This window comes from Dipodomys spectabilis, unplaced genomic scaffold (assembly GCF_019054845.1).
Source record: "Dipodomys spectabilis isolate Male_0828 unplaced genomic scaffold, ASM1905484v1 ptg000019l, whole genome shotgun sequence".
Classification (NCBI taxonomy): domain Eukaryota; kingdom Metazoa; phylum Chordata; class Mammalia; order Rodentia; family Heteromyidae; genus Dipodomys; species Dipodomys spectabilis.
Window position 1 is genome coordinate 11353862 of NW_024870696.1, and position 11754 is coordinate 11365615.

Below are 11754 nucleotides of genomic sequence, written 5' to 3' on the forward strand. Positions count from 1 at the left end.
TAATCAAGGAAACCTACACCAATCGCATGAAAATTACACCAAGAAAACCAAACAAAAGATTGGGGGGGAAAAGTGTTGGCACAAATGTGGGAAAATGTACTTAAGAGAGGAATGGGATCCCATACAGTTCTGTGAATGATGTTAGATATAAATAGATAAAGGCAGATGACCAGACAGACAGATAGATAAAGAGACAGATATTCTAGTTCTGTGTGTGCCCTGAAAATAACTGGATCTGGGCACTGGTAGCTCAAGTCTGTAACCCTAACTATTCAGGAGGCTGAGATCTGAGGATCATGGTTCAAATCCAGCCCATGCAGGAAAATCATGAGATTCTTAGCTCCAATTAACCTCCAGAAAACCAGAAGTGGTGCTGTGGCTCAAAGTGGTAGAGCACTAGCCTAGGGTGAAAATCTCAGGGACAGCTCCCACACCCCTAAATTCAAGCCCCCCACAACTGACAAAAGACAAAAGGAATTGAAGGCAGAAGTTCAAGCAGTTATTTTAATACCAAAGTTTATAGTAGAATATTTACAATAAAAAATATAGAAGTGGATAGGCACCAATAATCCTAGCTACTCAGGAAGCTGAGACCTGAGGAATGGGGTTAGAAGCCAGCCTATGTAGGGAAGTTTGTGAAACTCTTAACTCCAAACCCAGAAATGGTGCTGTGGCTCAAGTGGCAGAGCATTAGCCTTAAGCACAAAAGCTGAGGGACAGCACTCAGACCCAAGGTTCAAGCTCCAGGACTAGCTAAATAAATAAATAAATAAATAAAATATGGGATTGTAACTATATAACAGGCTGTAATATGCATATATAATCCAATATTACTCAGTCTTTGTGAAAGTTGAGCATCCTGATAAATGCCACAACATAGGTGAATCTGGATATTATTTAAATGTAAGAAGCCAATAGAAAAAAATAACAAATATTGTGTGATTCTATTTCTCTGAAGTGTAGAGACTAGTTGAAATCAGGTGTAATGATGGGTGACAGCATCTAGGGCTAGGGAGGAACAGATGAATGGGGAGGTATTGTTTACTAGCACTACTTAGACTGAGAGATGAACAGATTCTAGACTTGAATGGTAGTGATGGAGAACAATACAGATATACTTAATATCATTAATTTGTACACTTAAATATACTACACATATATATGCTATGCTTAATTGCAGGTACTGTATATTTTATCATTACAATAACTGAGTGGAATTTGCAAGGCTCTAAGTTAAGATTCATTTGATGTCCTCCTTCAAGAAAGAAATCTGAATAATTATGTAGCTACTTGAACATTCCCAAAGTAAAATCTGCTATTTGCACCTCCTACATCCTAAATCCAACTGGACTGAGAAAAAAAAACACACTGGGTAGGAATTCCTTTGATAATTTTCCTGGAAGATGTGCTAGAGAAAAAGACAGCATGATCTCTTTATGTGACATGAGGGCAGTTTAGTTTTATCTTCCAGTTTGGACTGGAATATAAAAATGGTGTGGGGGGGGGGGCGGGGATTTTAAAGATAGTAAGAACATAGAAGAAAGAGTGAACAAGGGGAATATCATTTTAAAATTATTATTTGAGTTGACTATGAGTTATTTGATTATGTTTAGCATATTCTAACACTTAACTTTATTCCTCCTTCAAAGCAGAGTATAGGGTAGTATGACAGAGAATAACCCAGTATTTAAAAATTCTATTAGAGGAATCATTCTATGAATAGAGTGGGAGGCTTATGGACATTGTCCTAGAGTTATGGAAATAGAAAAACTCTATCCTCAAGCTTTATCTCTTTCTTTAGTAATATATGTAAATGTATGGTATATATATGCATATTAATATACATACATCATTTGTATGTATATTATATATTGTACATTGTGATATACATATGTGTACATATACATATATGTATATAGGCACATATATTTGTATATGTGTAAAGCAGAAGGCCAAAGAAAGAGAAAATCTGAGTCTCCCCAACACATTTGTCCTGTTGGGCTTCTCAGAGTATTCATGGCTGCAGATCCCCATCATTGCGGTGGTCCTGGTCTCCCATATTCTCACCCTCATTGGCAAGAGCACCACCATCCTTCTGATCATGATGGAGTCCAGACTCCAGACATCCATGTACTTCTTCCTGGACAAATTCTTGCTACTGGACCTCTGTATCACCTGCTCTATGGTCATCAGCTTCTGGCCAACCTCTGGGTCCCAGAGAAGACAGTTTCCTCCTGGGGATGCGTCACACAAGCCTACCACTTCCATTGGACAGGTGGTACTGAATGTGTCCTGTTAGCAGTAATGGCCTTTGGTGGCTGTGTGGCAATCTGCCATCCTCTCAGATACAGTCTCATCATGCATTCCTGGGCATGTGTGTGGCTGGTAGCTGTATCCTGGTTCTGTCCTGGCCAATTCCCTGCCATAATCCACACTCACCCTCCAGCTTCCCCACTGTAGTCATCACACCCTGGACCACTTCTGTGAGGTGCCTGCTCTAATACACCTGGCTGGTGAAGACACTATGGCTAACCACCTCTCCTTGACTCTGGGTGCCATCCCTTTTGCACTGATGTCTCCCCTCTGGTGCTCATCTCCTATACGCTCATTGCTAGTGCTAAAGTTATCAACAGCTGAAGAAAAGCACAAGGCACTCAGCACCTGCAGTTCCCACTTAGTGGTTGTCACCATGTACTTTGAGCCAGCCATCTACATGTACTTCCAGCCTACCGCCAGCAGCACTCGAGCCTAGTTCCTGTATTTCTTCTATTGTATCATCACTCCACTACTCAATCCACTCATCTTCACCCTGAGAAACAAGGACATGAAGGCAGCAAGGAAGAGGATCCTACAACTCCAGGGAAGGAGGAAGTATTTCAAAGCCAGATTTGTTAATTGGCTATTGATTCTTTGAGAGTTTGTATATGTATATGTGTATCTTTAAGCCTTTAAGACTAGATCCTGTAAATGAGAAAAAAATTGTGCCATATTTTCCTTTTTATCTTGATTTATCTTTCCCAACATGATTTCCAAATCCATCTAATAACCTGACAATGGCACAATTTCACTTTTCTTATGGTTCAGTAATATTGCATGATATATATATATATATATATATATATATATATATATATAATATTCTCTTTATCCATTCATCAGTTGTTGGGTTTATTAGCTTATTCCTCTACTTGGCCATTCTGAACAGAACTGCAATAAATATGAATATGTGTGTTGTACAAAGTACTATATGCATGTATTTATATGTATATATATCTTCTTTAGTAATTATCAAATCATATTTTATAATTTTTCTTCTCTCCTGAAATGTAATTATCATGATAAATTTTGTGTTTATCACTCTCTCGCTATTTTTGTGTTGTATAGCTATTTGAAAACTAATAAAATGAAAAACCAAAGCAAAAAATTATGAATAGGTAGATGTTTCTCTTGTGTATTGATTTACCTTCCTTTCATATACATGCCAAGAATGATATAGTGGAATCACAAAATACTTCTGTTTTCAGTTGTTTAAGAACCCTCCATATGCTGCTTTTCATGGTGCTTGCTACCTACATTCTCACCAATGTTATATGATGTAGGGCTAGATCTCCGGCAGGAGGTAAGCGTGAACGACGCGCACAAGGAACACTTGTTGGGAGAACAGGCTTAAGCAGGACTCATTTATTCTTGCACAAGGAGGGGATTTTACAGCCCCAGCTTTCCCAACATCCTGAGTCCTTCCCAGCCAATTACTTAGCGGGGTGTTGATGTAAGGCACGTGTGAAGGGCACTGCTTGGTGACAGGCACTGATTGGTCCCCCGGGGGCATGTAGGGAGTGTGGACAGCTCATGGCTGGCAAGCTAGGCAGACGTGCCTGTGGGTCACCTCTCTATGAGAAGGAAGTGTGCTTCAACTGCTACTCTAGCTGACTCAACCAGATCTGACCGGCTCTACCCACAGTATGAGAGTTCCATGTATCTACATTCTCAGCCAGTCTGGGCTGGCTCTTATCTTCAATGAATCACCAAATGTCAGTTGTAGAGCTGTAGTTCAAGTGCTGGTGTCAAACTTGAGTGCAAAGGATAAGCCAGAATGCAAGGCCCTGTGTTGAAGCCCCAGAACCAGCACACACAAAACGGTAGCTATTTATTAGCCATCATAGTCCAGCTGAGCAGGGATAAATTCTCCAGACTGACTTTAAAGGATGAAAAAATCCTTTGATCACTGTGAGTTTCGTCTCTCAAGTACTCTATGCTCCTATCCTGATTCCTCTCTAAAGTTTTTCAATTTGAAAACAAGCTTTTATTTATTTCTTAGTGAGCAGTGACCTGTCCACTGGCAAGCACAGTCCACACTGACACACTTTTTTTCAAAAAATACTTCTAAATATAAACGTAGTGAATGCACATGGAACAATCAAAAAGAATTATTGTCACCTAAAATATAGCTTGACTAAAGCACTGATAATTTAATGTTTCCTCTTTTAGACATTTTTTGAGAGAAAATTATTTTGCCCATGCAAATGACCTCACCCCTCAGCTCTTCAATATTTTCTGATTTGGTTCCAGACTCCCCAGTCAATGCTTGTGACTCAAAGCATGCTCCATGGACCTGCTCTACAGGCATCATCTGAGAACTTGCTAGAAATGCAGATCCCATGATTCTGTCACCACAGGACATTTGCACTCCCCATTCTCTTTTGTCTTCAAGGCTAGTCCTGCAGTTACCTGAACAACTCATTTTCCTTCTACATTCCACTCTCTGTCACCTGGGAGGAAAGCTATTTCACTCCTGATGCTCTTTCCCCTTTTCTCCCTACAGCATAGCATTTATAATCCCATAGCATTCATTTGTATGCATTCATCTAAAAAGTTCTTCCCAGAAATATTTATGGGAAATTCACACTATGCCAGATGCTGTTCTAAACTCCTGAGAACACAGAGGAGAAGAAAATAAACTTCTTATGCCACCCGACTCTCTGGGTAATATTTCATCTCTTTTGGTTTATTTATGTCTCCAAGAAGAAGCCTAATCCCATTGCAGGTACCAGGACTTGAACCTTCTTTTTGAGAGACAAGTTTCCAATGTGCTTTTGTGCTGTGCTGAGCACGTTGTGCTTGGTTGTCGTTAATCTCGGTGAAATGCACAAGGACAGTTTTCCTGCAGTAGAAATGTCCCTTCCTTGATGTCAGTCTCCAATCACATAGCTGGTGGTTGTCTTGCCTGTGTGCAAATTGTCTGAGTTTAAACATTCCTTAGTGTGGAACCAAAAAATGTGTTAGCATCAGCAACACGACCAAGCCTCAGAAAATCTTCAAGGGGAAAAGCTATGTCCCCATACTTCTTCCTGCATCTTTATTATGGTTTAGGTATTTGCTTTCTCAGTTTCCTCGGGGATGGTGCTGTATCACTTAAGCCAGTCTCCAACCTGGCTTTTTGCTGGCTAATTGGCAATAGAGTCTTGTGGATTTTTTTTTTTTGGGTCCGGTAGTGGGGCCTGAACTCTGGGCCTGGGCGCTGTCCCTCAACTCTTCAGCTCAAGGCTAGCACTCTACCACTTGAGCCACAGTGCCACCTCTGGCTTTTTTTCTTTTTACTATGTGGTGCTAAGAAATCAAACCCAGGGCCTCAGGCATGCAAGGCAAGCACTCTACCACTGAGCCATCTTCCCAGCCCTCTTGTGGATTTTTTTGTTGAGGGTGGCTTTGAACTTCAGGCCTCCAGGTCTCAGTCTCCTGAGCAGCTAGGATTATAGGTATGAGCCACTGGCACTCAACTAAAGTTGAAATTTAATTACTAATGTAACAAGAATAATAGGTAGGATTTTTTTTAAGTTCCAGGTATATTTTAGATATGAGACCCTTGTCCGTGGTATGGCTAGTGAAGATCTTCTCCCAATCCGTGGGCTTTCTATTGATCTTGCTAGCTATGTCATTTGCCCTGCAGAAGCTCTGCAATTTCATGCAATCCCATTTAGCCAACCTTTCTTTGATTTGTTGTGTTTCTGGGTCTCTATTAAGAAAATTTCATCCTGTGCCAAAGAGACCTACAGTTTCTCCTATTCCATCCTGTAATGTTTTCACAGTGTCTGCTTTGACTCCGAGGTCTTTGATCCATTTGGAGTTGAAAGCCCACGGATTGGGAGAGGATCTTTACTAGCCATACAACGGACAAGGGTCTCATATCTAAAATATACTTGGAACTCAAAAAATTAAACCACCCAACAACAAATCCTCAAAGAAACAACTGCCCAATAAATAAATGGGCGAAAGACTTAAAGAGAAGCTTCTCTGAAGAAGAAAGAAGGATGGCCAATAGACACATGAAGAAATGTTCAACATCCCTAGCCATAAAAGAAATGCAAATCAAAACAACATTGAGATATCACCTCACTCCAGTTAGAACAGCAAAAATCAAGAACTCTAACAACAACAGATGCTGGAGGGGATGTGAACAGAAAGGAACCTTACTTCATTGTTGGTGGGAATGTAAACTTGTTCAACCACTTTGGAAAGCAGTATGGAGGTTCCTCAAAAGACTTCACATAGAACTCCCCTATGACCCAGCAATCCCACTTTTGGGCATTTACCCTAATGTTTACAAAAAAGACCACACTAAAGCTACCAGCATGACTATGTTTATTGCAGCATTATTTACCATAGCTAAGATATGGAACCAACCCAGATGCCCCTCAGTAGATGAATGGATCAAGAAAATGTGGTATATATACACAATGGAATTCTATGCCTCCATCAGAAAGAATGACATTTCCCCATTTGTTAGGAAATGGAAAGGCTTGGAAAAAATTATATTAAGTGAAGTAAGCCAGGCCCAAAGAAACATAGGTCCCATGGTTTCCCTTATTTGCAATATCTAGTATAGGTATGAGTCAAGCGGAAAAGGTCAGATAATGTGATGTTAGGAAAACGAACCCTTAAATGTGTATTTTAATGTTTTTGTTTCTTTCATGCATGTGTTTCTAACGCATTTATAAGATTATTTCTTTGTTGCTTTGTATGTCCCTCCCCCACAGTGCAACTCCTGCTTTCACTATATTTGATGTCAGTATAACAGGTGGAGGAGATGGGGACAAACAAGTCGTTTAAGGATTCAGGTGGACCTGTTGCAACAATGAGAAGTACAAAATGTCATGTCAAAACCAGCTTTACAATGTCGGTGTGGGGGGGAAGGGGGGTATGATTGGGTGGGGGGGAGGGGGGAGGCTAGGAAGGGAGGTGAAGGGTAAACAAAGGAGGAGGCTGCAATGCTTGGTAAGAAATGTACGCATTATTCTGCCCATGTAATTGTAACCCCTCTGTACAGTATGTTCTCAAATAAAATAAAATAAAATTTAAAAAAAAAAAAAGAAAATGTGGTATATATTCACAATGGAATTCTATGCCGCCATCAGAAACATTGCCCCATTTGTTAGGAAATGGAAAGACTTGGAAAAAATTATATTAAGTGAAGTAAGCCAGGCCCAAAGAAACATAGGTCCCATGATTTCCCTTATTTACAATAACTAGTATATGTCTGAGTCAAGCAGAAAAGGTCAGATAAGTTGATGTTAGGGGAATGAACCCCAAGATAAGTATTCAAATGTTAGGGGTTTTTTTTCCTTTCATGCAATTGTCTCTAATACAAGATGATTTCTTTGTTGCTTTGTATGTCCCTCCCCCCACGGTACAACCCATGCTTTTACTGTATTTTATGTTGGTATAATTTGTGGAGGGGGTGGGAAAAAACAAATCATTTAACTAGGGATACAGGTGGACCCATTACAACAATGAGATGTACTAGTCCTTATGTCGAAAAACGAACTTTACAACTTTGGTGGGGGGTGGAGGGAGGACCGGGTAGGGGAAGGAGGGAGTATGGGAAGGGATGGGAAGGGGAAACAAAGAGGAGGCAACAATGCTTGATAAGAAATGTACTCGTTATCTTGCCCATGTAATTGTAACTCCTCTGTACGATATTCTCACAATAAAAAAAAAGAGAGAGAGAAAGAAAAAAAAAGAAGGCCCTTGTCAGGAATGCCACAACACTGTTAGTGGGAAAGTAAACTGGTTCTAACACTCTGGAAATAGTATGGATATTCCTCAAAAGACTACACATAGAGATCCCCTATGACCCAGCAATTCCATTCTTGGGCAGTTACCAAATGGTCACAAACAAGGCCACATTAAAGCTACCAGCACAACCATGTTCACTGAAGCATTATTTACCATAGCTAGGATATAGAACAACTCAGATGCCCCTCAGTAGATGAATGAATAAAGAAAATGTGGTGGAGGAGGCTGCAATGCTTGATAAGAAATGTACTCATTATCTTGCCCATGTAATTGTAACCCCTCTGCACAGTATGTTCACAAAAAAAAAAAAGAAATTTACTCATTATCTTGCCCATGTAATTGTAACTCCTCTGTATGGTATTCTCACAATTAAAAAAAATAACAATTGAAAATTAAAAAGAAAAGAAAATGTGGTATTTATACACCATGGAATTTTATGCTTCCATCAGAAAGAATGACTTTTCCCCATTAGTAAGGAAATGGAATGACTTGGGAAAAAATCATATTAGGTGAAGTAAGCCATAACCCCGAAAAATAGGCTCCATGGTTTCCCTAATTTGTAATAATTAGTATATGCCTAGGATAGTCCTAGTAGAGATTCACAGTAGCTCAACAGTTATGAACATATAACCATATAAAATGATGCTAATTGAAATGAACTCCAAGATATGAAAACAAAGAGTTTTTTTAATGTACTGTGTGAAGTTATTTCTTCTGTCTTTCATTTTTTCCCTTTGGTTTATCCCCCATTGTCACTGTTTTTATTCCGGTACCCTGTGTCTTGTATGCAGTTTATCTGATTTGGGGAAGGGAAGGGGAATTACAAATTGGTGCAACAAAGGACTAAGGATGAACCAATGCAACAGTGATACTCACAAGACACTATGTTAGAGATTAAATGTACAATTTGGGGGGAGGAAAATCAGGGAGAGGGAAAGTGGGAGGAAACAGGGCGGGGGAGATACTGTTCAACAAGAAATATACTCATTACCTTACTTATATAATTGTAACCCCTGTGTATCACCTTTCAAATAAAATAAAATATTAAACCGGGTGCTGGTGGCTCACACCTGTAATCCTAGCTACTCAGGAAGCTGAGATCTGAGGATCATGGTTCAAAGCCAGCCAGGGCAGGAAAAGCCATGAAACTCTTATCTCCAATAAACTACCAGAAAAACCAGAAGTGGTGCTGTGGCTCAAGAGGTAGCATGGTAGCCTTCAGCTGAAGAGCTGAGGGACAGTGCTCAGACCCAGATTCAAGCCCCACGACGAACATTTCCTGCCTCAAGACTAATTTTCCTTCCAACTTTTAAAATACTTTTACACCCATTAATATATGCCTCTATACAACACAAAAAAAGAGGAAACATGGTGCTGTGAAAAGCACAATGAAGCCAGGCACCGGTGGCTCACGCCTGTAATCCTAGCTACTCAGGAGGCTGAGATCTGAGGATCAGGGTTCAAAGCCAGCCTGGGCAGGAAAGTCCGTGAGACTCTTATCTCCAATAAACCACTAGAAAACCAGAAGTGGTGCTGTGGCACAAGCGGTTGAGCACTTGCCTTGAGCTAAAGAACGCAAGGACAGCGTGCGAGCCCAGAGTTCAAGCCCTATGACTGGCAAAAAAAAAAAAGAAAGAAAGAAAGAAAAGAAAAGCACAATGAGCAAGGGGTCAGGAAATGTGGCTCTAATCTTCACTACCCACCTCCTCACTTCCTACCACAGAACCATCACTCAGCCACTCAGTGTTAAAATCCCTCCATGAGGATAAGTTCATGATAAAAATAACAACAGTAATAACATCAGCTCTACTGTGAGGATCAAGATAATGGGTAAAGAAGCACTTACCAAACAAAATACAACACAGTTACAAGTCAGCTTTTATGGAACATACTGCCTTGCCGTGTTCTCAAAATATTTCATATGTAGATCTTCTCTTTTTTAGCCAGACAGTTCAGTTGGGGATGTAGATCATTGGGAGAATGCTTATCTAGCATATACAAGGCTCTAAGTTTGATCCTCAATACTACAAGAAAACTAACCAAAAAGAACTTTTTCTAGCTAGATAATATGTTCATGGAGAGGTGTACAATGCAAATTTGTTTTGTTATCTGTTCCAATGTTGGTGGAGTCATTTGAAACAAATAATACACATACAAAGAGTGCTTGAAAACTTTATCCAAAGTTCTTGATACTCTTCATCCTTAAGCAAATTGCCTAAAGTACATAAACTTTACACTCCTCATAACAAATATTCTTCCATTGGTGCACAATGAACGTGCTCTAGAGTTCTAACAAAGGAGTGTTATAGTGACTGAGTTATTTGAGGAAGAGTCCCATCTTATTAATGTTTGTTTCCCCAGAACTTGCCCATATCTCAGCACATACAAGGACTCCAGTTATAATGGATGGTATTGTTTCCTCAGTCCTTATCAATGTGGTGAAGCCCTAATACCCAATGTGACTGGAGAAAGTATTGGGGTTAATAGAGCTGCCATGGGTGGGGTGTCATATTAGAGGAGGGAGGGTCTCAGAATAGCATGCTCTCTGTCCATCCAACACTGAGGAAAGACCAAAGTAAGACACAACTTGGTGACACCAGCAAGCCAGAGAAACAACTTAAATCATTCCAATCAGTACCTGGAAGTTCCTGCCACAGAACTGTGAACAGGTAACTTTCTGTCCTTTAATCCACTTTAATAATTCCATATTGCTGCCTGAGCTAATTAATATAGCAGTGACTGTCTAAAGAGAATGAAAAAATACCTCTATTCAGTAATCCTGAAACCAAAAGAGAGTCTTGATTTTTGCTTACATTTATTTGCAATATGCTTTTCAGAATCATCTCTAGGCACTAAAAAATGCACAATATGGTTGGGTACTACAGTAGTTCCACCAACACATGATCTTCCCATCCTTAGTGGGCATGACCGTTCTTACTGAAAGAATATGAGAAGGACTGGGTTACCAGGGCAGTGGTGGTAAAGAATGTAAGTGTTACCAGTCTGGAAGGAGAGGAGGTTGCACACTCTTAGGGCCTTGAGGAGAACATAGTATACCATAAACAGTCAAAGTAAAAAGTGGCTGATGCATCTGGAGCTTCTGAGCAGAAGATCTATCCCTCGGCAGGAATCACTGAGAGATCTTTGTGAAGAAACTTCCCTCCGTTACCACGGGGATCTAGCTGGTAAGAGAATGCTTCCGAGCTGAGGCCTCTATGTGATTGATCCTGAGCTTCAGAGAACATCAAGATTCTGCAAGGAAATACAAAACGCATACTTTTACTTCCACATGGATCTGTATAAAACCATATTCTATATTAAAAAAAAATCCACACTCCCCCAAAGGCTTTTATTTTTAAATATAGATCTGTATTTCGAGCAAAGCCTGAATCAAATTATGTATTTAATGCCAGTAGAAGGTAATTTTAGAGGCCTGTGAGAAGAGAGGGTGTCAACGGTATAACCCCTGCCTTCACTGTATTTGATGTTGGTATAATTTGGGGGGGGGGGGGAGGGAAAAAACAAATCGTTTAAATAGGGATACAGGTGGACCCATTGCAACAATGAGATGTACAAGTCGTTATGTCAAAAAACGAACTTTACAACTTTTGTGGAGGAGGAAGGCGGTAGCAGGGGGAAGTGGGGGGGGGGGGGGAGATTGGAAGGGATGGGAAGGGGAAA

The 11754-nt window shown here is 40.2% G+C and overlaps 1 pseudogene; it reads left to right on the forward strand.

Moving 5' to 3' along the window:
• Positions 1–1022: 1022 nt before the first annotated feature.
• Positions 1023–2914, forward strand: LOC122103946 (annotated as a pseudogene).
• The last annotated feature ends 8840 nt before the right edge of the window (positions 2915–11754 follow it).